The following is a 26697-nucleotide window of genomic DNA, read 5'->3' as shown; positions in this document are numbered from 1 at the left end:
GCACTTGCTTGCTCCACGTCCATAGGTTAGCAGGGGAAGTGTTGCTTGTGCACTTGCTTGCTCCACGTCCTCTTTCAACTTCGATGACTAATTAATTGAGTCCACATTTTTACAGATTTGTTATTTTATGCATAATGTTAGGATACACCAAGTATACTGGGCCCAATTTCATAAAGCTGCTAAGCACACAAATTTGCTTAGCATGAAATGTCTACCGTGATAAAAACAGGATTACCAACCGAATTTCCATGTGATTTTCAGGTTAAAGCAAACAACAGCTGGATACCAGTAACAAGCAACATGCAACAAATGGAAATTTGGTTGGTAATCCTGTTTTTATCAAGGAAGAAATTTCATGCTAGGCAAGTTTTTGGTGCTTAGCAGCTCAATGAAATGGACCCTTCCCATGAAATATGCTAATTACATTTACGCATGCGTACAAACCTTATTGGTTGGCAAATGCTATAGAGTTGTGCACTAAGCAGACGCGCAATCGCGTCTGCGTCACGCAGCCATTAGCCATGTACACAAAAGCTGGATTTTCCCTCATTTTGCCAACCAAAATGTTAGTGCGCACGCGCTGTGTGCAATTTACATATTTCATGGGAAGGGTCTATTGGGTGCTGGTCTTTGACAATTACCAAAAGTGTCCAGTGCCTTTAAAGAAAAAAATTCACAGTTGGTTTGTTTTTATATTCACAATTAAAGATGCGATGTCAGATTTTTATTGAGATTTTTATTGAGTGAATGGTTTGACAAAGAGTATCACCTGCTGTAACTTTTACTTTTAATGGTCAGGAACCATGACAAAAATTTAGAACGTTTCTTATAAAACAGTGGTCACGTGATATATTGTCGGGATCATGACAAAAACTAATTTTGAGCGCTTTATTTCACTGCTACTAATAGTTGGCAGACTTTTTCGAGCAGTGGCTCAAATGAAAGCTTGTAACTTTCTCTACCCCCATCAAAATACCTATTGAATTTTAAATCAAAGTTTTTGGGTCAAATCGGCAAAAAATCTGACATTAGCATCTTTAAAAACATTTAACTTACTGAGCCTGATGCATCCAAGGAGTTCCCACAGTTAGCGTAGAGATCAATCTGTAGTGCATTAAGCTGACCATCATCATTGTATCCCACTTTGTAACGTGCCGTGAATGGGTGACGTATTCCAGTAGTGCTCATGTCTTCATCTCGATCAAGCATCAAGCGAACCGGACGGTTTATTCTTAAAGATGGGCAAGGATAAAAGTTTCCAAACGTTTATATTCAAGCAGTGCTTAAAGGGTTTGGGTACTTTATGGACGATACAAAACACAATTGTCCATTTTACATTAAACTAACATGGTTTTAAAGATAATGATGGATAAAAGCTTCCCTTCAAAATGTTAAAATGTAAATGGCAGCTAACGGCTGTATGACCTTCCGACTGGCATCCCGAATAAAGATATCGACAGAATAGAGACACCACCAACAGGATGGCTAGATAGCTCAGTTGGTAGAGCGCAGGCACGTTAATCAGGAGATTGCAGGTTGAAGTTCCGCTATATATAATTATTAATCTTTTCTTTGTTCAACCCTAAACTATTTTGGAAGTGTCGTGGCCGAGCGGTTAAGAGCACCGAACTCAAACTCTGGTGTTTCTGATCAGCAGAGTATAGGAATAATATGAAAGTAGAACATGAAGCTGCTTAGTTTTAGTTTAGTTTTAGTTTTATTAAACTTTACACTGGCATAAAAATATAAATATACAAGACGATACATAAAGAAATAAAGAATCAAATTAGCTATAAAAAATACCAAGCCAGTGAGTGGCGAGGAGGAACAGGTGACCAGCACCTCCACAAAGCTGCCTGCCACTTACTTGACGGCTGCCACAGCACACATAGCTGCATGAACGGAGCACCTTGTGTCTTTGCCGCCAAAACCGCCTCCAATTCTCTTGACACGGCACTTGACCTTATTCCCTGGTACTCCTAAAGCCTTAGACACCATGGTCTGAAAGGGGACAATGTTGTTTAATATCAATCAATTATTTGGGGTTAAAGACAGTGGACACTATCATGACTATTGGTAATTGTCAAGGACCAGTCTTCTCACTTGGTGTATCTCAACATATGCATAAAATAACAAACCTGTGAAAATTTGAGCTCAGTTGGTCATCGAAGTTGCGAGATATGAATAAAATAATAAAACATACGAAGTTGTGTGCTTTCAGATGCTTGATTCGAGACCTCAAATTCTAAACTTGAGGTCTCAAAATCAAATTTGTGGAAAACTACTTCTTTCTCCAAAACTACGTCACTTCAGAGGGAGTCATCTCACAATGTTTTATACTGTCAGCCTCTCCTCATTACTTGTTTCCAAGTGAGGTTTTATGCTAATAATTATTTTGAGTAATTACCAACAGTGTCCACTGCCTTTAAACAAAGACAAATTTACTAGGGTCTCGAACCACAAGCGCGAGTGGAATACGGAAAAATATAGCGCTTCTGCGTCCCATATCCAACGAGGCGGGGCCGAGTTGGATATGGGACGCAGAGGCGCTATATTTTCCGTATTTCCAAGAGCGGGCGTGTGATAACGTATTTATCTTCAAGCAAACTTGACGCGTGACATAGAACACACAATAAGCATGGTAGTGATATTAGCCGTGCAATATAGGTTTTTATCACCACTCCATTCTGCGAATCTGATTGGAGGAATAGCGCGTACTTGAAGATAAATATTATTATGCAAACCCACCTGCATTGTAGTCGGTGACTGTGTGGCCGATATAACTTCCACCTCCCCATCTTCACCAGGGAGGATCAACGTAGAGAAGGTTTCCAAGTAGAAGTGTTCCTGACCCCCGATGTGAATCTCTCCTTCAAGGGTATGATGAGAGCTCTCCATACCTGCTTGGATGTTACCTCTAGTGATGGGCCGGGAGGCAGTTGGGTAAAAGGAATTCTGCTCGATGGCATCCTAATTAATTCAATTCAATTCAAGAATACATTTATTTCCATACTCTCATAAAAGAATAACAACAGCTACATGTATTACGGAGTAAAGCAAAACATTTCTTTAAGTAAGAGTAAACATGAATAAATAAATAGAGTACAGGGCCGTTTTGGTAAGCATAAGCTTGTAAAGAACAGCCAGACAGACAAGAAAACGAGACAACCAGACAGACAGACAGACAGACAGCCAGTCAGACAAAAAAACGAGACAACCAGACAGACAGACAGACAGACAGACAGACAAACAGACAAAAGGACAGTTGGACATAACACATGACACAACGACTTCGTAATAGAAGCGACAAGATGGCAGAACAGTTTAAGCTGAAAATAAATAAGACAGGTATTAAAGAGATGGATGTGGTTCAATTACATAGGATGGGAAGCTAGGATACATAATAGGAGATAATGTCACGTTTGAAAGCAGACTTAAAAAGACTCACTGACCGCTTAGATCTAATGCGTTCATCTACGACATTAGGACACACGAGGACCAAAGAAGCGGATTGTGTTCATAGAGTAAGTGGTGCGAGTGAATGGAACATAAAGATTAATGCAGGATCTAGTAGAGTAGTGTAAGTAGTCAAAAGGATTGGATTTGGGGTTGAGACCAGAGTAAAAAAAATTACTAGAGAGGGACTCGTTCGAACGACCAGATTAACATGCCGGAGTACGTTGGATGGCTGGCAGTCTCCCTATTTTGTCAATTTCTTTGTTGGAGGTGCCTGTCAGAAGCCAAACAACCGAGCATTATAGCCGCCTTGTAACCACCATTGGTCCCATGTGTTGTATAACGCATGTAGAAGAACCCAGTGCACTTATCAAATAGAGAAGGGGTTCGCTCCAGTGTTCCTGGCTGTGGCTGCATGCTAAATGCGCCGTAGCATTTTGTAAACCCTTATACATAAGGTGCTACATAATTGGGTCTCAGAATTTATAACTTTCAATAACATCTCTTTCTGTATAAGTGTATATACTAAGCGCATTGGGTACCTTGTTGGTAGATACGAGCGCTATAAAGACTTCTATATTATATTATTATTATACCAAAAATTAAAACGGAAAATGGAAGCCACAGCCAGGGGATCACCTGAAGGGGATGTAACTTTTATTTAGATATCAAATATTATAAACAACAGGTGAAAGTGGAAAGTCAAATTTAAAATGATTTGGGGTTGAACAAAGAAAAGTTTACTCGAGTGGGACTCGAACCATTGGCTATACGTGCTGGCGCTCTACCAACTTAGCTCTCAAGCCCTACGTGTATGTTTGCGGTCTCCTTATTTTGTCTTTTTTTTTCAGAAGGGCCAGTCAAAAGGCATAAACTTCCTGAAGCGGTGGTGGTGGCACTAGTAGGGGTGTAGGGATACGTGTGGGGGGGGGGGGGGGGGGGATGTGGGGGGGGGGGGGGGGGGTAAGCCCATCAATAAAGTTTCAAATTTTTGTTTCAGCCAGCCAAATTGACTGCTCAATGGTTAAACTGAAATCACAAGTTCTGTTTAATAGCTAAGGAACATAAACATAGGGTGCGTTCCCTGGGTCGACCCCGCAGTGCTCACTCAGGTGAGCCCCTGACAAGAGCTAACCGAACGATCACACTCGCCCTCTCGTGGTGACGGCATGCTCCTCAGGTTACCCCCAAGTAACCCACTCCACAAGCAGGGCACTGGGGGCTGACCCGGGTGAGCCCCATCAAAGCTATTCGAACGTACCAGGGCAGACCGGGGTCGGCCAAGGGAAGCTAAACGAACGCACCCATAGATGCACAACTCAAGCCAGTACTGCCTACCTCTATGGTAATGGTTGCAGGTAGTTCTTCATAGTCCACTTTGACTAGTTTAGCAGCCGACTGTGCAATGGCTTGGTTATCAGCCACAACTACTCCAATCACTTGACCAACACAAGTTACCTGAAAGAGACAGAGAGATGAGATGCAAAACATTTTCCCTTTTGAAGAAATTACACATTTCAATATTACATCCAGGCCCTTGAATGTGAGTTTAGAACTGGTGTCTAGTAAATATAGGAGAAGTCCCTTACAAAAAAATACTATAGGATTTAAATAGGATTCCTATAGATTTGTCATCACTTCTTTGATTCTTTTAAGATTCTTATAAGTTTTTTTCTTGTAAGGGATAAGGCATCTTCCGTCGATTTCACAAAACTCTTCCTAACCTAAGATTAATCTTAGGACTTAGGACGAGTCCTAACCCTGCACTGTAGCATGCAGACCTTAAGATTAATCCTAAGTTAGGATGAGTTACTCGTCCTAACTCGAGATAAGACGAGTCCTAACTCTTTGTGAAATCAACGGCAGCTCTGGCAAGTTGTGGCTGAGGGGTCAAGCTCTGGTGTAATCAGCAGAGTGCAGGTTTGATATTTGGCCTTGACACTTGTGTCCTCAACTAAGGCGCTTTAATTGTTTCTACTTCTGATGAGATGAAGAAATTGTCAAAGTGAGGAACTAATTCGTAACAGCACAGGTCAGTTAGTTTTCAAAAATTCCTGAAAATCAAACAAATTGCCAGATATATATTTCTTTGGTATTAAAATTTTCATAGAACCATGTTTTAAATATGCTATCTTTTTTTTTAAATACACTTTTGTGATTTTTGTTTTGCCAGTAATTAAAAACCCTTGACACTAACGGTAATTGTCAAAGACCAGTTTTCTCACTTGCTGTATCTCAACTTACGCATAAAATAACAAGCCTGTAAAAATTTGAGCTTAATTGTCGTCAAAGTTGCGAGATAATAATGAAAGAAACAACAGGTCTTGAAATCAAATTAGTGGAAAATTACTTCTTTCTCGAAAACTACTCCACTTCAGAGGGAGCCGTTTCTCACAATATTTTATACTACCAACCTCTTCCCATTACTCGTTAACAAGTAAGGTTTTATGCTAATAACTATTTTGAGTAATTACCTATAGTGTCCACTGCCACCCAATGATGTTTTATATTGTGGGAAATATTACCTCTTTGTCAGCAAACAGCACATCATCCTGAATCACAGCTCCAACTAAATTCGAGCCCGGAACATCATCAATGTCTACAAATGAATGGACACCCTCCACAGTGAGTGCTGCACTAGCATCAACAGCCCTGCCCAAGAAATTGCAATTAATAATAAACTGGTCCTTGCTCTATGGTTCTTATATTATTATTATTTTTATTTTTTTATTTTTATGCAAGTTGCCTGACACACAAGGCCTGAAGGCCACTTCAAGGTGTGGGCTACAATTATATTTTCCAGAGGCTAGCTGTTGCCACCTACTCCTAGGGCTGACACAGGGTTACCCCTTTCACAGTCCATACGAATGTAGGCTTGGGTATCATCGCACCCCTAGTATAGGGGCATATCAAAGCGCTCAGTATCTTGTCCTGCAAGGTATGTGGAGCTACGTACATTTTTGAAGTATTTAACAGTCCTTTATAGCACCATGTAATGGTTTATAAGGTCCTGTGGCGCAATATGCTGCCAATCAAACCAGGAACACCGAGGCGAACCCCTTCTCTTTTCGCCAAGTACACTGGGTTCTTTTACAGGCACTACACATACACCCCTACTCTTATGAAATAAGTTATTGAATTTTTTCTGTGCAGGGCCAAATTTCTTAGAGCTGTTAGTTAGCACAAAAAGTGGCTAAGCACAACAAAATTATGCTCACCAGAACAAGGTTACCAACCAAAGTTACCAAATTACGTATACATTTTGTGACTGGTATCCTGCTTATTTCTGCTTAGTAGACAATTGTTAGGTAATATTTTCTGCTTAAGCAGCTTTGTGAAATTGGGCCATGGTCTTACCCTAATGCTACAAAATCACCTACCCAAAAGAAGAGACATCGATGTGGGTTAAAGCCATTGGACACTTTCGGTAAACAGTATTGTCCAAAGGCCATCACTTCGTGTATCACAACTTCTATATAAAACAACAAACCTGTGAAAATTTAGGCTCAATCGGTCATCGGAGTTGGGAGAAAATAACGGGAAAACCCACCCTTGTTTTCGCATGTTTCGCTGCATGACATGTGTTTAAAATAAATCCGTAACTCTCGATATCGAGAATTGATAATTGTTTTAATGTTTTCTCAAAAAGTAAAGCATTTCATGGAATAATATTTCAAGAGAAATCTTTCACCATTACCTTTTGTAAACCCTGTAAGTTATTTGTAAATCTTTTATTTATTTTTCTGTTCCGAAAGTGTCCAATGGCTTCAATGAATGGCAAACTTTTCTGATTACTTACACAATTTTTGCATGGGCCTTCTCACTCATGACAAGGCCGAGGTAAAGTTCACCTGATGAAAAAAGAAGGAGAAGAAAGAGAACATTTATCTTAGGAAATCTGCGTAATCTGAAATCTCAAAAAGGGAAAAAATCCTTGGTTCATCATTCACAAGTTGAAACATGTCGACACCTCATTAACTAAAGAAGCTTTTTGATTGCTGACGTTGACGTTTTTTATAACATTTTAAAAATTTTACACTGGCCTGTGATATTTGCTTGTTTTTCTATAATTTTCATGGACACTCCCGACGAAGCTAGTACTATTTGCATTGCCAAGTACGTCTTTTTATTTACTGTTTTAAAAGAAAATCAAACTGGTGATTATTTGTTTTTGTTCAAAGTTAAATTCCTTTCCGTATGACTTATTCATTAACTGTATTTTGTTTTTATAATATTGTTACCCTCCCCAGGGTTACGAGGTGTGTTCCAGTTTGGAATAAAACATAATACGTAATACAATACAATGGTATTTCAGACAAACGCCTCATTGACGTCACATTTTGTAAATTTTGTCCTTTTCAAAAATCCAGCTGTTTGTTTGTTATACTTTGGCTTTTGTTTTTACCCTTGACAGCTGGAATATCATCAACATAAACAGCTTCTCCTGTGACTTGCTTCAAGGCATCTAGATGAGTTAAGGGACGACCCACTCCATCTGAATCTGGCTGAGTCGATGGAACCTCCTTTATAGATTGTAAGTTCACAGGAAACCAGATATGAGGAGTGATGAAGTGTTGTTACAAACTAAGCTTTGATTTTTTTTTTAAACAATACCCTCAAATTAATTTATTGTATTAATTCTCTGGATTTATTCAAACGCCTTCTCAACACTCACTTGTTAAAGTCTATCTAATTTTGTTTGTTTTCTTTTTTGACTTTGTACAGCGCATTGGGTCTCAGTGTGTAATGCGCTTTATAAGAACGGTTTATTATTATTATTAATTCAATAGTCGTAAATACATGGGACAGTTTATCCACTCTGTATTTAAATACCAGTACTGGTAAGTACTGTACATGCTATTCTCAAAAACTACAGCACCTCAGCGAATAATATTTTAAGGGAAGCGTACCGTCATCTTCAAACCCAGTAAGTTTAATGTAAATCTGTGGACATTGTGGTTTGTCCCATTGAAAAAAATTACCCAGAACCTTTAAACCCAAGACAATTTTTAAACAAACACCATTCTGTTGAGCATCTCAACAATAACGTTACCTGGAACATCTGCACAGCTTTTACAAATCCCTTACGGTGATCTTGATTGGCCGTTTTGTAGGATGTTGGAATAGTTGAGCCACTCACATCAGGCTTTGTAAAAAAGAAACAGAGGCGAATACTGAAGGTTCATGGAGTGGAAGTACTTTTTGACAGAGTAACAACTGAGTTTGTATTCCGAGGTTACAATAAATGTCTGCCTGTTAATCTGACTCGATTTTGTTAACAATTTAGGTTCACACTAGAGGATATATTTCAGGTTACTTTCGGGTAACTTTCTGCAGAATCAGGGAAAGTTCTTGAGTTTGAGTTGTTGTACTCTCCTTACAAAGCGTTGCTGCTGTCCTGGAGAAGGTGGGTTGCAAAATCCATTGCGCTTTGTGCTTTTGATATCAGTATTATGCTTATTTTGATCAGTTGTGGTATTGTCAGTTTGTCATGAGATTGGAAGCTCTCATCCCTCTTCACATCTCTGTTAACTTTTACTTCTCTTGTGTTTTCATCTTAAAGTGCATAGAGACTTCTCTGTGTGTGATATGCACTCTACAAAAAGGGTTCATTATTTGGGTGGGCACGGTTGGCTTGTGTGTAAAGCGCTCGCCTCTCACCATGGTGACCCCGGTTCGATTCCCGGTCAAGGCCATATGTGCGAGCACTCCCAATGACATTCTGCACTAATCTGTCGCGCGTGCCAAATATACACGCATGACCGAGTTTGTCTGACCACAATCATTGCTGTGATTGGTCAAATGGGTGAACGTGCACAGTTTGATTGACAGGCCGGATCGGTCCATTGTCTTGTGAAGTATCAGGACTGACAATTTACCTTCTATAAAAAGCACCATGCCAATGACATCACTACTGTTTCACTATTTTTCAAACAACTTTTTTCTATAAAATTTTTTCCCTTTTGAAATAAATTTTGATGTTTCAATTTTGTAATGTGTAATGTGTACTTTGAAAAAAAGTAAAATAATCTGTTGCAAAACTTACCACCAAAAGGACAATGCAAAAAATAGTACTAAGTGGCCTGAAGTTTCGACCTTAGTTTTTCAGTGTAACTTTATCTCATTTGTAAGTCTTTTTACTCTCTGTATATTTTTCTTTCTAAAATGGAAAAAAAAAATTGTTTTAAGAATAAACCATTAATAAATGAATGAATGGTTTATTTACAAGATTCCCAAAACAATGAAAATCTGATGTCACTCACCAGTTTCTTGGTGATTTTCTCCAGGACAGAGAGATAAAACTTGAAGAAGAAGCCGAGAGCGAGGGACTGACGATAGGGCTCCATCCCGCCGGGGGCACCAGGGGGAAGGGGCAAGTCCTGGATCAGTAACGGGCACATGGCTTCCACTAAACCATCACACCAGGCCCTTCATAAAACAGATGTTAGAAATACAGTTTAAAAGCACTGGACACTAGAGGTAATTACTCGAAATAACTGTTTGCAAAAAAAACCGAACTTAGTAATGAGCAATGGAGAGCTGATGACAGTATTAAACATTGGGGAACGGCTCTCTCTGAAGTAACATATGGTTTTTGAGAAAGAAGTAATTTCTCACTCAAATATTAGTGAAGCCTTTTACACTTGGCCCACAAATTTGTGCCTTTCTTTTTTTACTCTCTTGCAACTTTTATGATCAAATGAGTCTAAATTTTCATAGATTTGTTATCGATGTTATAGATAGATTATGTATCCCAACATATGCACCAATGAAAATACTGGTATTTGAAAATTAATTGAACCGCTCGTTGTCCACTTCAGCTCATTTTTACTGATGTAATTATAGCATCAGTTTCGCAGAGGTGACTTAGTGAATTGTAAATACACACTTTTTTATAAACTTTCAGTGCTGTGTTTTTTTTACTAGCTGGAAAGGAGAGAAAACCTAACCTATGTTTTTTGTGTGATGATAGCAGGAGTGGGTTTTGCTGTCAATGTAGAGAAAAGTTGTACTTAGAATGTTTAAAATAGGTGAGTCTACAAAGAAGGCAAAATAAAATCAGCTATTTCGCTATCAGCTAGTTTACACTAATTCATTTATTTAAAGACAGTGGACACTTTTGGTAATTAGTAAAGACAAGTCTTCTCACTTGGTTTATCTCAACACATGCATAAAATAATAAACCTGTGAAAATTTGAGCTGGATTAGTCGTCAGAGTTGCAAGATAACTATGAAAGAAAAAGAAAACCCTTGTCACACGAAGTTGTGTGCTTTCAGACGCTTGATTTCGAGACCTCAAACTCTAAACTTGAGGTCTCGAAATCAAATTCGTGGAAAATTACTTCTTTCTCGAAAACTACGTCACTTCAGAGGGAGCCATCTCACAATGTTTTATACTATCAGCCTCTCCCCATAACTCATTACCAAATGAGGTTTTATGCTGATAATTATTTTGAGTAATTGCCAATAGTGTCCACTGCCTTTAATGCTCATATTGCTCTTGATTCAGTTCATATAATGCAGTTTTCAACATTTACCTCCCCTTGAGACTTGCCATAGTCCTCACAGCAAATACTGATGTAGCAGCCATACCTCAAAATGCAAGACGGCATTCCTCCACGATGTTAGTGCCTGGTTTGAAGACTACTCTCATGGCAGCGTTGACCACGGAAATATCCATCTCACGACGAAGGGACAGCTTGAATACTTTCATATATTCATTCTGGGAAAAACAGAGAGAATAATATAGCTAAAGAGATCGTACAGCATTGCGTAAAAAAAGTTCATTCATTCAAACCCCCTATTGACCCCTTGGCACGCGCATCACATGCGGCGACCAATGCCACGCTCACCATGTTGGTGGGCAGTTAGGTTTACGTGTATTAACGCCGCGTCGCCTAAAATGCACACTTCACTGCATAACGCGCAGCATAGAGTTATATATGAAAACGCACAGTGAAATTGCCCACCAGTATGGCGCATTCAAGATTTTTCTGCTGATGACGTCAGGTGAAATGGGTTAATATGCCTTCCTTCACAAAACTTTGCTGATATGACACTTCGTCATAGTTTTCATAAAGAGCCACTTATGTTCAAATGCTTGATTGAGAAATATATTTTTCATTGTGCTTGGCTTAAAGGTAGTGGACACTATCGGTAATTATTAAAAATAATTATTAGCATAAAGCCCTCACATGGTTACGAGCAATGGGAAGCTGTTGATAGTATAAAATATTGTGAGAAACGGCTCCCTCTGAAGTAAAGTGGTTTTTGAGAAAGAGGTAATTTCCCACAAATTTGATTTCAAGACCTCAGAATTAAATTTTGAGGTCTCGAAATCAAGCATCTGAAAACACATTTTTCTTTCATTATTATCTTGCAACTTCAACGACCAAAATCTGCCATGATTTTCATTTAAAAAAACATTCATCACCAAGAACGGTTTTATGCTAATAATTATTTTGAGTAATTACCAATAATGTTCCCGATTCCCAATTGTTTTCCCAACGTTATCATCAAAATCCAATAGCAATGACCATTGTGAATATTCAAAACTAGCTAACCTCTGATGTGAAGGGTATGTTAATGACTTGGATGACCTCATCCTTAGCAATGATATCCTGCTTGGAACCAGTGAAGACATTAGCGTCCATAGTGATCAAACGTGTACCTTATGATTGTAGAATGTAGACAATTAAAGCAATCACACAACATCGGTAAACAGTATTGTCCAAAGACCCACTTCATGTATCACAACTTAAAAGTAAAACAACAAACCTGGGAAAGTTTAGGCTCAAATCGGTTATCGGAGTCGGAAGAAAACAACGGGAAAACCCATCCTAATTGTTTCCACACGTATCGTCGTGTCACGACATTGTGTTTAAAATAAATCCGTTATATCTATATCGAGAATTGATAATTGTTTCAAAGTTTTTTCAAAAAGTAAAGCGTTTCATGGAATAATATTTCAAGGGAAGTCTTTCACCATTACCTTTTGTAAACCCTGTAAGTCGTTTGTAAATCTGTGAACTTTTAATTTTTGTTCTGTTCAGAAAGTGTCCAATGGCTTTAAGATATCATGGTTTGCCCACTTCATGCCGACAAATGTTTACCGTGCCTCTTTAAAACTTTCCGGGGCTGGATTTCACAAAGAGTTAAGACTAGTCTTACTCGAGTTAGGACGAGTTACTCATCCTAACCTAGTCCTAACTTAGGAGTAGCCTTTAGTTTTTAATATATTCAAGGACAAGTCCTGAGCTAATGTAGTACTAGTCCTAACTCTTTGTGAAAACGACCCCCAGAGCGATTAAGCTAAATGAGTCAGTTGTAAGAAAAATCAGTATGGGGAAAACAAGCCAAAACAAGCTACTCAGAGGAAAACAAATTTCAACAACAAAGAGGTTACAATAAGCATTGAAAGAAAATGTGTAGATGTACTTTTTAATAAACAACTCAACATTGAACCCATTTTTCTCAGTTTCATTCTCTCGCATCACTTGGTGTTTCTACTTTCACACTTTGCGAAGGAAAGGTTGTATAAATATGTGTTTTTGACAGTTCTAAACCATAGATTCTTCTCTTTTCAAATGTATACATAAAATGAAAAAAATTACCAAAGCTAAGATTGATCGTAACTGCAAATCAATCGTAGTTGCTTAAGTAAAGTGTGATGTTACAATGTAAATCACTATGGTGAAACTGACAATTTGTCTTCTACGGTGGATTGTATTGCTTTGTGAAATCAACCCCTGTTCGTCAAATGACTCATTTTGCTTGATCACATTTTGTCTTTGAGATACAGCCGTCACAAAGAAATTTTGACTTGACAAAGAAAGAACAACAAAGACCAACACAAAAAGCACCAGGGTTTGTTGCTCTCTTTGAAATTTGATGTGTTCACTGTGAATCGTAAAACCTTGGCCGTTACCTCTTTTAGATGTAACTTCTAGTGTGCAATCTGCTGCCATCAGGACCGGGTTGAGATCAGAAATGGGTGAGCCTCTTGCTATAGTACCGCCCAAACTCTGAAAAAAAATCAAAACATTTTTATCAATGAAAACTTGCTGACCCAGACCTCATGTGTACTAACAAGGAACTCTGTAACAAATAAAAATAATAATAGTGGCTTCTTTAACGCTCATATTCATCACTAACTTCGACATTAAGTATTTTCCTGCAAGGTATGTGGGACTACATTTTAATTATGAGACCTACTTCTTTTTTTACATAGCACCATGTACTGGTTTACAAGGCGCAGTGTGGCACAATATGCTGCCAATCAAATACCAATGTGATTTATAGTAACCACTGAAGTAGTAAGGATTTGAAACTTTGCACGATGGGAAACAATCTAGTTGGGCTTGTTTGTAACACCATAATTTCTGTGGTGGTTTCGAAAAGTTGTCACACCAACAATTCTTTTCAGAAGCACCCAAATTCCTAGATTGGTTGTTTCCATGGTGTTATCACAAACCCAACCTCTTCTGTAGGTACCTTCATGATTAATGGACTTAGGGTGTCTAACTCATCGACCCTTTCTGCGGCCACCTTCCACTCACAACGCTAGCTCTGCTGCACCCTCCCACCAAAGGACGGTACCGTGAGGTATCTGCAATTCAAACCTACTGATGCAAACGTTGCGAAATATAAATCCAGGTTGAAACGCACAGTAGAATTAAGCCAAAGCCAGTCAGCGTAACTTTTAGAAAAAGTCCGATGAGAACACGGCTTTGGGGACCCAGTAGAACAAAGAAAATTGTTGTGGGAACTTCTGCTTCATTTAAAAGTCATCACAATGGTGTATGCCTACTACTCACATCGACAATCCCATAAAAAAAAGTAAACTCACTGCTTTATTTCTTATCTGAGTACTTCCAAACCTTTGTATCTTGTCCACAACGGCAGCAAAGATCCGGGTCTTAATCTCTGTAAAAAGGACAAGAAAATAGGTCAGAATGCGAAAGAAAAAAAACCTCCTCTGTACCTTTATAACAGATGCTAAACCTCAATGCTTCTAATACTGGGGTGTTAGTCGTGGCCGAGCGGATACAAGCACAAAACTCAGCTCTGGTGTTTCTGTTCAGCAGGGAGTGGGTTCGAGTCCCTGTCATGACACTTGTGTCCCTTAGCACGACACTTGCCTATAATTGCTTCTTTACTTAGGGGTAAATACTAGGAGGGCAGAGATGGTTCTTGTGATTGATTTAGCTTAAAAGCGCGTATTTGTTGGACAGGCTGTACACTTTCCAGGGAGCCGAGATGGTTTAAGGAATGAGTTAAGGCCGAGTGACCAGGGAAGCGCTTCGAGCACCCTTCGGGTGTGTAAAGGGCTATATAAAAAAAAACATTAATATTATTATTATAGCTCTTCTCTAAACCACTGCTTCGACTTTGGATTCGGCTTCAGGCTTCATAATCTCGTCTGAAGCCCTGAGCGCGTACACAAAGCACACGCAATTTGTCAAAACAACTGCAGGCCCAAGCTGAGCCGAATCTGGAGCCAAAGCCGTTGTTTCGCAAAGGGCCTATTGTTCTTTAACCCACCTGGTTGTGTTTTGACCAGCTGCTTGAGGTACCCATCCAGGGTTGTAAGAGAGACCGAGGCGCCGATTCTGACCCCGTTGGGTGTGGTCTCCATGCTTGTCAACTCAGGCACGTGGTTCAAGTCAATTAGAACAGGATACGTCCGATTCTTGAACTTAACTTCAATACCTAGCCGATGGAAGGATTTAGATTTATTAACACTACATCAACTAATCCTCAAAGTATATACATGTACCTCATTCTTGCACTGATCCTGTTTGTGATGCATTCAAGCTAAATGAGTCGTTTGTCAGGAATATCATAACGGAGAAACAAAAGCAAAACAGGCCTATGGGAGTGAAATTTAAAAAAATACTTTTTATTTGTAAATTTAAATACCAAAATATATACTTCCTTCCTGCTAAATTACATCAGAAAGTGGTTACTAGCATAGAAAGAAATTGTGTCGTTGTATGTTCAATTAACTCAACTTTAATCTCCTTTTTCTCAGTTTCCTTCTCTCAATTCTCTTGGTGTTTCTATATACTTTCACAACGTTTGAACCAAATTAGGTACCAACATGGGGTTTTAACAGCATTAAAGTCGATGATGCTCTTTTCAAATGTATCCACAAATCATAAACTTGCCTCCGTCGTCAAACGACTTGTATTGCTTGATCTCATCACATATAAGAAGTGACTAGAGTGGGATTCGAACCGAGGACCAGCACTCTACCACTGAGCTATCTAGCCATTACGTGACCATTCACCACCAATGGGCTGTAAAGTTGGCACTTTTACTGTTATGGGCTTAACGCATTTTTTTTTGAGAGAGAGTGTGTAATCAGCTTCAAAATGATACCATCCACATTTAAATCAGACTTTTCTTGACGAAGTTATGATTTCTCAAAGCCACCTTCTTTCTTATTCAGATTTCTCAGAGATTTCTTGAAAACCCAAACAATTTAATAGGCTCTGCAATGTGCAAGTACGACCTTAGGCCCATTGGTGGTGGATGGTCACATATGTTGAGTCACTCACTTCTGTGCTGCCAACCACCATAATATTAGCCATTGGGTGAGTCTCCTATGTAGGGACACGGCCAACACAGAGATAGATAGCTCAGTAAGTAGAGCGCCGGCACATTAAAGCCATATACACTTTCGGTAAACACTATTGTCCAAGTCCCACACTTCGTGTATCACAACTTATATCTAAAATAACAAACCTGTGAAAATGTAGGCTCAATCGGTCATCGAAGTCAGGAGAAAATAACGGGAAAACCCACTCTCGTTTCCGCACGCTTCACCGTGCCATGACACGTGTTGAAAATAAATCCGTAATTCTCGCTATCGAGAATTGATATTGTTTTAATGTTTTCTCAAAAATTTAAGCATTTCATGGAACAATATTTCAAAATAAGTCTTTCACCATTACCTTCTGTAAACCCTGTAAATTATTTGTAAATCTGTGAACTTTTTTTTCTTCTTTTCTGTACCGAAAGTGTATAATGGCTTCAATCCGGAGGTTGTTGGTTCCAATCCCACTCTAGTCAACTCTTTTAAAATCATTTAAAAACTTACCCAGTCAGTTTCCTTTGTGGTTTATATAAGTATTTTAGATGGAAACATTTTCGAATAAATTACCAAACCCTATGGAGACAAAGTGACTTACCCACTTCTGTGTTGCCAACCACCATACTAGCGTTTGGGTGAGTCTCCTTGAGCGCGAGCACTTCCTGTAATGTGATTGGTCGAAACCATGTCACCTGATCACCCTTGAATGTCTTCATGATGGAAACCTCCTTGTCCAACATTATCTGTACATACCAAAGAGATTGAACACAAATCATTTTGATTTTGTTGATGAAAGTTTAATGACACCAATGCCGACCATAAAGTTGCACACCAAAATTGTTTCCCTGAAAAAGATGTCTCCTGTCAAAGTTGTCCCCAGCAAAGTCGTCTTCCTTGTCCAACATTAGGGAGTTTTCGTTTGACGATGGATGGTTCTGCGACGGTTTTTCAGCCAAACGTTGTCGTTTTCAGCACAACGAAGATTTATCCCAAGTGCGGTCGTACAAATTGCGGGACGACCATCCTCGAAGCCGACGCAACGCAGATGACGCCAAATGTCTTCATTACCGTCGCAGAACAATCCGTCGTCGAAAACAAAAACTCCCTATTATCTGTACGAAACGGTACACAATAAATTTGATTTTGTGGATGAGAGTTTAATGACACCAGTGCAGACCATTAATCCAGCCAACTAATACCCTCGCAAAGTCATCCACAACTATTTCCTGAAAAAATTGCCTCATACGTGGCTGAAATTATATTTGCATTTTGAAAATGCCTTACTTTTAGCTCCGGTGGGAAGATCACTTCTTGAGATGGGTCATAGAGTTGAAATTCACTGGGGTCAAATAGCTCTGTCGATACCTGCACAGGAATAAAATGTTAAACAAACTACAATTCTACAATTTACCAAGTTAGTCTTTGCAATACAAAATCTTTCCTTTTATATAGACGATGAAATCACATTCACACAAGAACTACAAAACCTGAACTTCCTAGTTGGGCAAAATTTGATTTGTACCCTGATCCCCTTCACCCTCATACACACTGATATTGAGGAACAAAAATTAACAAGTAATATAAAACTCTACTTAACCCCAACCTTCACAGTTTTATATGAACTCTTTTTTTTATTGTTTATGAGGAACAGGGGCACATCTTAAACCTTGTTAAGCAGTTTTCTTTTCATTTCTACATTCACCTTATTTGATAATCTTGACACAAAATCTAAAGTTTCTCCTATGAGCTTCTGGAGTTATTCTATGGACATTAAGTGATGAAGGCAATTCTACTAAAAAGTTTTCTTAAACATTCCCTCCTTCTCAAAAACCCAAAATAATGGGTGCGTTCGTTTAGCTTCCCTTGGGTCTTCCCCCCGTGCGTTCAAAAAGCTTTGACGGGTCAGCCCCCAGTGCCCTGCTCGTAGAGTGGGTCATTTGGGGGCTGGCCACAGGTGCATGACGCCACTGCGAGAGCGGTAAGTGATCGTTCGTTTAGCTCTTGTCAGGGGCTCACCTGTGTGAGCACCGCAGGGTACACCCAGGGAAGCTAAACGAACGCACCTACTGTGGTACACTCATTCTTTTGGAACATCGGTACTTACTCCTTCTGCTCCCTTGTCCAAACAACATTTACCATCACGGCTTCCTCCACAACATCCCTCCTGAAAATCAGAAAACAAAATCAGTAAATAAGCACTTAACTAAATGATAGCAGCATGTTGTTCACAGTTTAATTGGGTTTTACAATGTTTTGACTTTTGTCTGACCTTTGGGTATGTTTTTGGGTTGTGACGGTGGCCATAAAAAAAAGGCAAAGCCAACTCTATACCTTATTGAATGAAACATTCCATCTTTCAACAAATGGAAATGTTCTCATTATTACACGAGTGAATTTTTTTTATATATTTTTTTATATAACATCTAATAATAATAATAATAACCCGTTTTTATATAGCGCTTTTCACACCCGGAGGGCGTCTCAAAGCGCTTCACATTATTGCCCCTGGTCACTGGGCCTTAAATCACTCCTTAAACCATCTCAGCTCCCTGGTGGGGAGTATACAGCCTTGTGCAACATTAATATGCGCTACTCGGCTAAATAAATCACAAGAACCATCTCTGCCCTCGCAGGTACCCATTTACCCCTGGGTGGAGAGAAGCAATTATAGTTAAGTGTCTTGCTCAGGGACACAAGTTTCACGACCGGGATTCGAACCCACACTCTGCTGAACAGATGCACCAGAGCTTGAGTTCGGTGTTCTTATCCACTCGGCCACGACACTTTGATTGGAGTATACAACTTTCAAAGTATACAATAATTAATTGTCACATTTCACCCATTTATTTTGGTTCGGCCTGTTCGGAGTTAACACGTTGTGTGTACTGCTGTGATGTGGTACGCACCCTACGCACCGTGGAGCAAAAAAATGTACAGTGAATGGTAAAAAAAGAACCTGGTGAATAACATAGCGTGCAATATGGTATGTTTATTTGCAATAATGTAACGTACAATCCTCCAATCAAATGCCAAGGATATTTTTGGGTGTTATAATTGGCTAACCTTTGTAAATGTACTATAGCCCTGTAGGATTGATCGGTACCCTGTACATCGACACAGGTTCCCCGCAAGAGCAGTCTGTATCTCATCCATCGTGGGCTGCGGTCTGTTCCTCAGCAGGGCGTACATAGACATTACAATACCAGGAGTGCAGAAACCACATTGAGTCCCGTGGGCCTTGGCAAGGCGCTCCTGCGGTAAATAGAAATTGACATAAAAATGTTTGTTCACCAGTGTTCTGAAAATACAAAAGGAATCAAACTAACTGGACTGTATAGGATTTCAGGCATTGCATGGTGAGGTATCAATGTATATTTGGTTTGTGATAACACCATGTGTGTATCTACTTGCCAGGTTTTGCTTTAACTGGACTTTCTCCTCCAATCCTCCCAGCTAAAGCCCAGCTTATCCAGATCCCCCTTTGGCACCACCGATCCAAGCCCAGCGCCCGGATTATCCTTTACAAAGAAGTACATAAATCAGCATCCAGCTCGAGTCGAGCATTCACCTGAAGACTATCAGAGCAAACTGATTGAAGCGTTGAGTCGTTAACCACCGGTCACCGTTTCAGAACAAATACTTCTCAAAACAGGCATAAATGTTTTGGCCCTTGGAAAAAACTGCAAATACTTTATCATGTACAAGCACTGACCTACTTGAACATAGGCTGTAGGCATAATAGACAGATCAGCCTATTCAAAGGCAGTGGTCACTATTGGTAAACACTCAAAATAAGCATAAAACCTTTCTTGATTACGAGTAATGGGGAGAGGTTGATAGTATAAAACAATGTGAGAAACAGCCCCCTCTGAATTGACGTAGTTTTCGAAGAAAGAAGTAATTTTACACGATGTTGATTTCGAGACCTCAGATTTAGAGTTTGAGGTTTCGAAATCAAGCATCTGAAAGCACACAACTTTGTGTGACCAAGGGTGTTTTTTTTTCTTTCATTAATATCTCGCAACTTTGATGACCGATTGAGCTCAAATTTTCACAGGTTTGTTATTTTATGCATATGTTGAGATAAACCAACTGTGAAGACTAGTCTTTGACAATTACCAATTGTGTCCAGTGTCTTTAATCACATTTTTCCAGATTTTTCAAGGAAACAAAAAACATCTGAAAACAAACTGAAGTAGGAAGAATATCATGCCTGTCAAAAGAGATATTCACACAGTGTTACCGCAAACCTTTCTACTAATAATCCAACTCTCAAAGAAAAACAAAAACTTCCTACCTGGACTGGGTGCAGTCTGGTTCTGATGCTACCGACTCCTTCAATGGTTGTGACTGCCATTCCATGCAGGGAACATATCGGAATCAAGCAAGCATTCACGGCATGATGACTGCAAGAAAAAAAAATGTCATATCAGACTATAATCAAAGACACTGGTCACTTAGACCTTTCTATTGCAACGTCACAACCTGAGTTTTTGCCAACCGCGGCTGGAAAATAGAAAACCATCAATGCTAACCAAATCAGATAGCCATAGTTTGTAGAAACACTACAAAAATATTGCAAAATTTGTTTTTTCCAACCGCAGTTGGAAAATAGAAAAACATCCATAACTATTGAATCAGATAGCCATAGTTTGTAGAAACGCTACACACATATAATTGTAAAATTTGTTGGAAACAAATCATTTAGAGATAAATGAGCTCATGAAACTTTACAGAAAATATTGAGTTTGGTTACAATATTGAGTTTGGTCACAATTTTGTTTATTAGGCCGGCCATGCCACATTTGTTTACCAACAATAATGGAAAGGTTTATTGGGTAGTGCAAGTGGAACGATGGATGGACCCCTTGCACGGGCCACCATAACTGAGGTAAAATAATGGAAATCTTCAAGTAGGTACGCAACATGCACAACTCTCAGCCAAAGATGAGGTGGTTAGGTTGGTGTAGTGGTGTCTTGCCTGGCCTTCCACCTCTGGGACCCAGATTCGAATCCCACCGGGTGCACTATAAGGATTGGGTCTTTAGTCTCTTGACTGTGTAGGTTTTCCCTGGAATAATTCTCTTGGGGTTTTCCTCCCACATCTAAAACTAAAATGTCTTCATCATCTTTGGTTCTTGTGTTGCTTCTAAAGTTATCCAGATCCAGATCCAGATGAAATATGATAACCCGTTAGCCTCAATGAGAGCGCTGTTCAAACTTTCATATGTAAGAGGTGTCTTTACAAATGCACAAGGCTTGAACGCCATTATATAATAAAAGAAATATAAGAAATTCCAAGATTTGTGTGAAGGTTTGAGTCTTCAGGTTAACTTACCTGATAGATCCACTCTGTGTGGAGTACTGAGACACCATGATGGTACAGGCCCCACAACCTCCTTCTCCACAGCCAAGTTTACTCCCAGCAAGAAGTACTAGCAGGCAAAACTAAGGATCACTCACAGGGCTGTATGCTTCGTTTTTGAAAGGGCAAGGGCATCAAGGCATTTTCTTCTTGGTAAAGGGCACCCTATGATGAAATTGCAAATTTGGACTGGAGCATTTCAAGGGCACCAAAGCAATGACCAGGGGACACGGAAGCAATCGCCTTCGTTGCCTCCGTGAAGTATCAGGCCTGCACTCAATATAGAATTTCAACTGCCTCTAGCTACCGGGCAATCTTAGTGGTAGGCCTAGTTGGTAAAGACACTGTCACACTGCTCTAGAATTGCAAAGGTCGTGGGTTTTGAATCTCACCTAAGTAGGCCTGATATGCATGTGATTTTTTTTTCCACAGAACTCAGGAAAGTACTGAGTATATGGTACTTACACATCGGTGTATATGGGTAAAACGAAAATTAATAAGGATCAGTCTCATGAGCTGGGTTTATAACGGTAATGCACATGAGCACAACCCGAGACAAGCCAAACAGGCTCATTGACACATATAATAACAATAATAATTTTAAAAAGCATAAGCGCCAAAATCTGCCTAAAAAGACGCTCAATGCACTTAACAGATTCAATAAACATACCAAAATATATTAAACAACAGTAAGCATGAACAGGAATTCCATGAACCCCTACAAATTTGTTTTACTTTCATTCAATGAGCCAAACACAAAGTTGCTGTCAAATTAAAATGGCCACATTAATTTTGTCTTCAAATCTCAAACTTTTGCGCTTTTGGAATTGTCGCGACGAATTTGTGGTCCCTATCTATAATTGCATTGGTTTTCCTCCCATGTGTCTATAAAACATATATTCTCTTTACAGGGTTACTTTCGTGTAGTTACACTACCAGAAATATGTATAATGACATTAATTATAATACTCAAAGGATACACTTGGTACGCAAGTAGGTTAGTAATGTGACTTCTGGCTGGGCATGGTGATCAACAATCTACAGGAAGAAATAAGATTTTTATAAATTAATGTACAAATGAGAACTGGTTAAATGAGCACATTGCCTTGGAGCGGTCGAGTTGGTCTTTGAAAAGCAATTGTAACCGTTTGCTATAAAATGCATATGATTAGAGAGATATTTTACTAGTAGAATATAATGATCCTCACAAGTTTCACTCGAAATTGCGTGGTTTTGCTTTTACCTCGTCGACAAACACAGTCGGCCATTTATGAAAGTCAAATTTAAAGGAAAAGGAAAAGTAAAAGGAAAACCACGCAATTTCGAGGCAATTGTGTGTGGATCATTGTATTTTACTTTTAAAACATCTTTCTAACCATGCATTTTGTAACAAACGGTTACAAACGCTTTTCAAAGACCAACTGGACAATGTATTCATTTAATATATTGTTTTAAATTTGGCATGATAAATTCTATGTAGAACACAATCAAAAGAACACCATTGGTTCAAAAGAACACCATTGATTCAAAAATTGATAAAACTTTTCAAAAGGCAAATGCTTAGAAAAAACAACAACTTGTAAATTTTTTTTTTTAAGGAGAAAAAGGAAAAACCAGCCTACATGTATAATAGATCAGTCTATCAATAGAGCTGCTTAATCAGAAAATATTGCTTAAAGCCATTGTACACTTTTGGAACAGAAAACAAAAAAAGTTCACAGATTTACAAATAACTTACAGGGTTTACAGAAGGAATGGTGAAAGACTTCCATTGAAATATTATTCCATGAAATGCTTTACTTTTTGAGAAAACATTAAAACAATTATCAATTCTCGATATCGAGAATTACGGGTTTATTTTAAACACATGTCATTACACAGCGAAACGTGTTTTCGGCCCTGGCAGCAAAGTCGGAACACCTAAATTTCAAACACTATAAACAATCTCAACCCTTACATGTATCCATTTACTCCTGGGTGATGAGAAGCAATTATGGTTAAACAAAATTGTTACTCAGGGACTTTAAAGACATTGGGCACTATTGGTAGTTGTCAAAGACCAGTCTAATCACTTGGTGTATCTCCACCTATGCATAAATAACAAACCCGTGAAAACTTTAGCTCAATCGGTCGTCCAAGTTACGAGATAATAACGAAAAGAAAAAACATGGTCACACGAAGTTGTGTGCGTTCAGATGCTTGATATCGAGACCTCAAATTCTAAACTTGAGTTCTCGAAATCAAATTTGTGCAAAATTACTTCTTTCTCGAAAACTACTCCACTTCAGAGGGAGCCGTTTCTCACAATGTTTTTTATTACCAACCTCTCCACATTACTTGCTACCAAGTAAGGTTTGAGTAACTACCAATAGTTTCCACTGCCTTTCAGAGGACTGCAACCAGGGGGGCAATTTCTAAGCACTGCCTTAAATTTGTTTTTCAATAGCTTTATAGCATCAAAGGCTTACGCAATGAGTATGTAAGACAGAAAATTAGGCGACCAGCTTTGCATGTTCACTATCCCTGACATTCGTTTTTGTACAGGAATAAGCACCGGAAGGTTAGCATGCCTTTTCATGGTTCTTTTGAATAGCAGCACTAAATGAAAAACGAAACTTTCGGAGTAAGCACAAAACCAGCTGCCATTCCTGCAAAATTGGGCCTTGAACATCTACACATTGAGGACACTTTCCACAGGAAGGAAGCACAGTGTCCTGGACACCGGAACCACCCAATGCCATAATTAGCTTACATACAACCCCATGCAACTTTTTTTTTTGAAGCATTAACATTAACTGTAAAAGCACTTTATTTCTCACAAGTGCACTGTTCCAACCTACTGCTACTGTCGGTATTGTTTTGTCCTTGAGTTTTTTTATTATATTATCATTCTTTGTTTCCGCCTAAAACCCCATGCAGCATTTGTACACTTTTTTTTTAAAGCCAAATAAGTAATAATAATAATAAGCCTAATAAGCCTAATAAGTATGAAGGTAACAGAGTTAAATCATACCTATCTGCAAATTGGTAGAAAACTTGCAATAGGCCATTACTGGTTATAGCAGCACACCATTTTGGCAAATGGTGGAAAACCTATTCTTTACAAATACTGGTTTTGTAGCAGCACACCATTTTTGGCAACATGGCAAAGAAGACCTTTTCTGGGCCAATCATGCCAAAACTGGTTTTGTAGCTGCGTACACTATTAAATTTTGGGCAAAATGGTAAAGAAAATCTTTTCTGGGCCAATAACTTTTTGTTTAAAGCGGCACATGTCCATTTCAGCAAACAGGTAGAAAACCTCTATTGGGCCAACACATGGTTTTGTAGCTGCATACCATTATGTCAAAATGGTATAGAAAACCTTTTCTGGGCCAATACCGGTTTTGTAATTTTTTTGCAATTATATAGAAAACCTCTATTGGGCCAAAACTATGAGATAATTATATTAAAATAAATGCCCGAAAGTTAATAAAAAAGGAGGAAAGAAGAAAATTAGCTACTAAACCGACTTGAGTGGCCTATTTAAAAAGGAATTACATGCAAGTTATTGAACCTGATGGTACTGGCATTTTGAGAAAATGAATGCTAATAATTTATTTAAATGTTGTGCTAAATGTATACCTCCTTTATAATTTCTTTATTTGTTCTAATTAATGTTTTATTTACTGCTGTATTATTCAGATATTTCTTGTTTTTATGTCACAGACAACTACACTTTAATGTAATGTACTTTTTTATTGCAAAGTAATTTAATTTAGTTTAGTTTATATGATATATTTTTTGAATTTTTATTGTATTAACAAAAAATGACGAGTTAAGATGCTGCTTGAATTTCCATCTGATAAAGTAAGTTTTACTTTCTGACATCTGTCTACTGGTTTTTTGGTGCCACACCATTTTGGCAAAAAATGGTAAAAAACCTCTTTTGGGCCAATACTGATTTGTAGCTCCTAGGCCTGTCCGTTTAAAGACACTGGACACTAATGGTAATTGTCAAAGACCAGTCTTCTCAATTTGTGTATAAATCTCAACATATAGGCTTAAAATAACAAACCTGTGAAAATTTGAGCTCAATTGGTCGTCGAAGTTGCAAGATAATAATGAGAAAAAAAAACCCTTGTCACACAAAGTTGTGAACTATAAATCTGAGGTCTCGAAATCAAATTCGTGGAAATTTACTTCTTTCCTGAAAATTATGTCACTTCAAAATTAAAAAGTATCAGGCCAATACTGTTTGCTAGTAAGCTCCTTAGGCATTGGAGATTAGCCTTGGGTAATCCTGACCCCACGTAGACCTTTACTTCCGGTCAACTGGATGTGGGGCCATAACCCAAGAACTACACAAGCCATTTTCAATCTTTTTTTCATTTTTTTTAAACCAAAACTGTTATGTTACTAATCATCATAAAACCTTTCTTGATTACGAGTAAGGCCGATTAAAAAAAAAAACATGTTTCACGTTCGGGTTTTTCAAAAAAAGGAGGAAGAGGGGCTTTTTATTTTTTATTTCAAGATGGCCGCCATTCTTTGTTTAAATGTCAAATATCCATTGTTTTTTCTACTGCTGAAATACACAAAACATAAATGAAACAATTTAGTCGAGGCATTCACTGAGAATGAGATCATTTAAAATAACCCTACATATATTTAAAAAAAAAAAAAAAGGAAGCGAGCGGGGACGCGAAACATGTTTTTTTTTTTACTTGGCCTAATGGGTAGGTTAATTATAAAACATTGTGAGAAACAGCTCCCTCTGAAGTGATGTAGTTTTTGAGAAAGCACACAATTTCGTGTGACAAGGGTGTTTTTTCTTTCATTATTATCTCGCAACTTCGACGACCGAGGAGCTCAAATTTTCACAGGTTTGTTATTTTATGCACGTTGAGATACACCAACTGTGAAGTGTCCAATTAAATTGGAACAGCTTTGTAATTTGTGTTTGTGCTCAAGCACCTAATGTCTAGTTGTTTAATTTGATGTGTTGTGGCCGCCAGTGCAGGTCTAGGTCACTTAGTGAACCCAAGCTCTGTGTGTTGTCAGCAGCAGAGTGTGGGTTTGAATCCCAGTCAGTTAAGTGTGCCCTCAGTCCTCACCTTAAAGTGGCCCTCCAGCCTTTTGATGTAAAGTTATTTTTCAGGGGAAAAACAATTAAAAATAATATTTTTGAAAACACACTTGAAATTTTCGTGACAGCTGAATTTTAAAGCCTTTATTAATGACCTTGAAAATAATTTCTCACTGCATGCATGTACTCAAATATTAGGCAGTTTACCAA

At 38.6% G+C, this 26697-nt stretch overlaps 1 pseudogene; it reads right to left on the bottom strand.

Moving 5' to 3' along the window:
• The window catches only part of LOC117289689, a 38864-nt pseudogene that overhangs the window by 10720 nt on the left and 1447 nt on the right, over positions 1-26697 (bottom strand).

This window comes from Asterias rubens, chromosome 4, assembly GCF_902459465.1.
Source record: "Asterias rubens chromosome 4, eAstRub1.3, whole genome shotgun sequence".
Lineage (NCBI taxonomy): Eukaryota > Metazoa > Echinodermata > Asteroidea > Forcipulatida > Asteriidae > Asterias > Asterias rubens.
The sequence above is the reverse complement of the archived record's forward strand: the minus strand, read 5'-3'. Positions and strand labels throughout refer to the sequence as shown.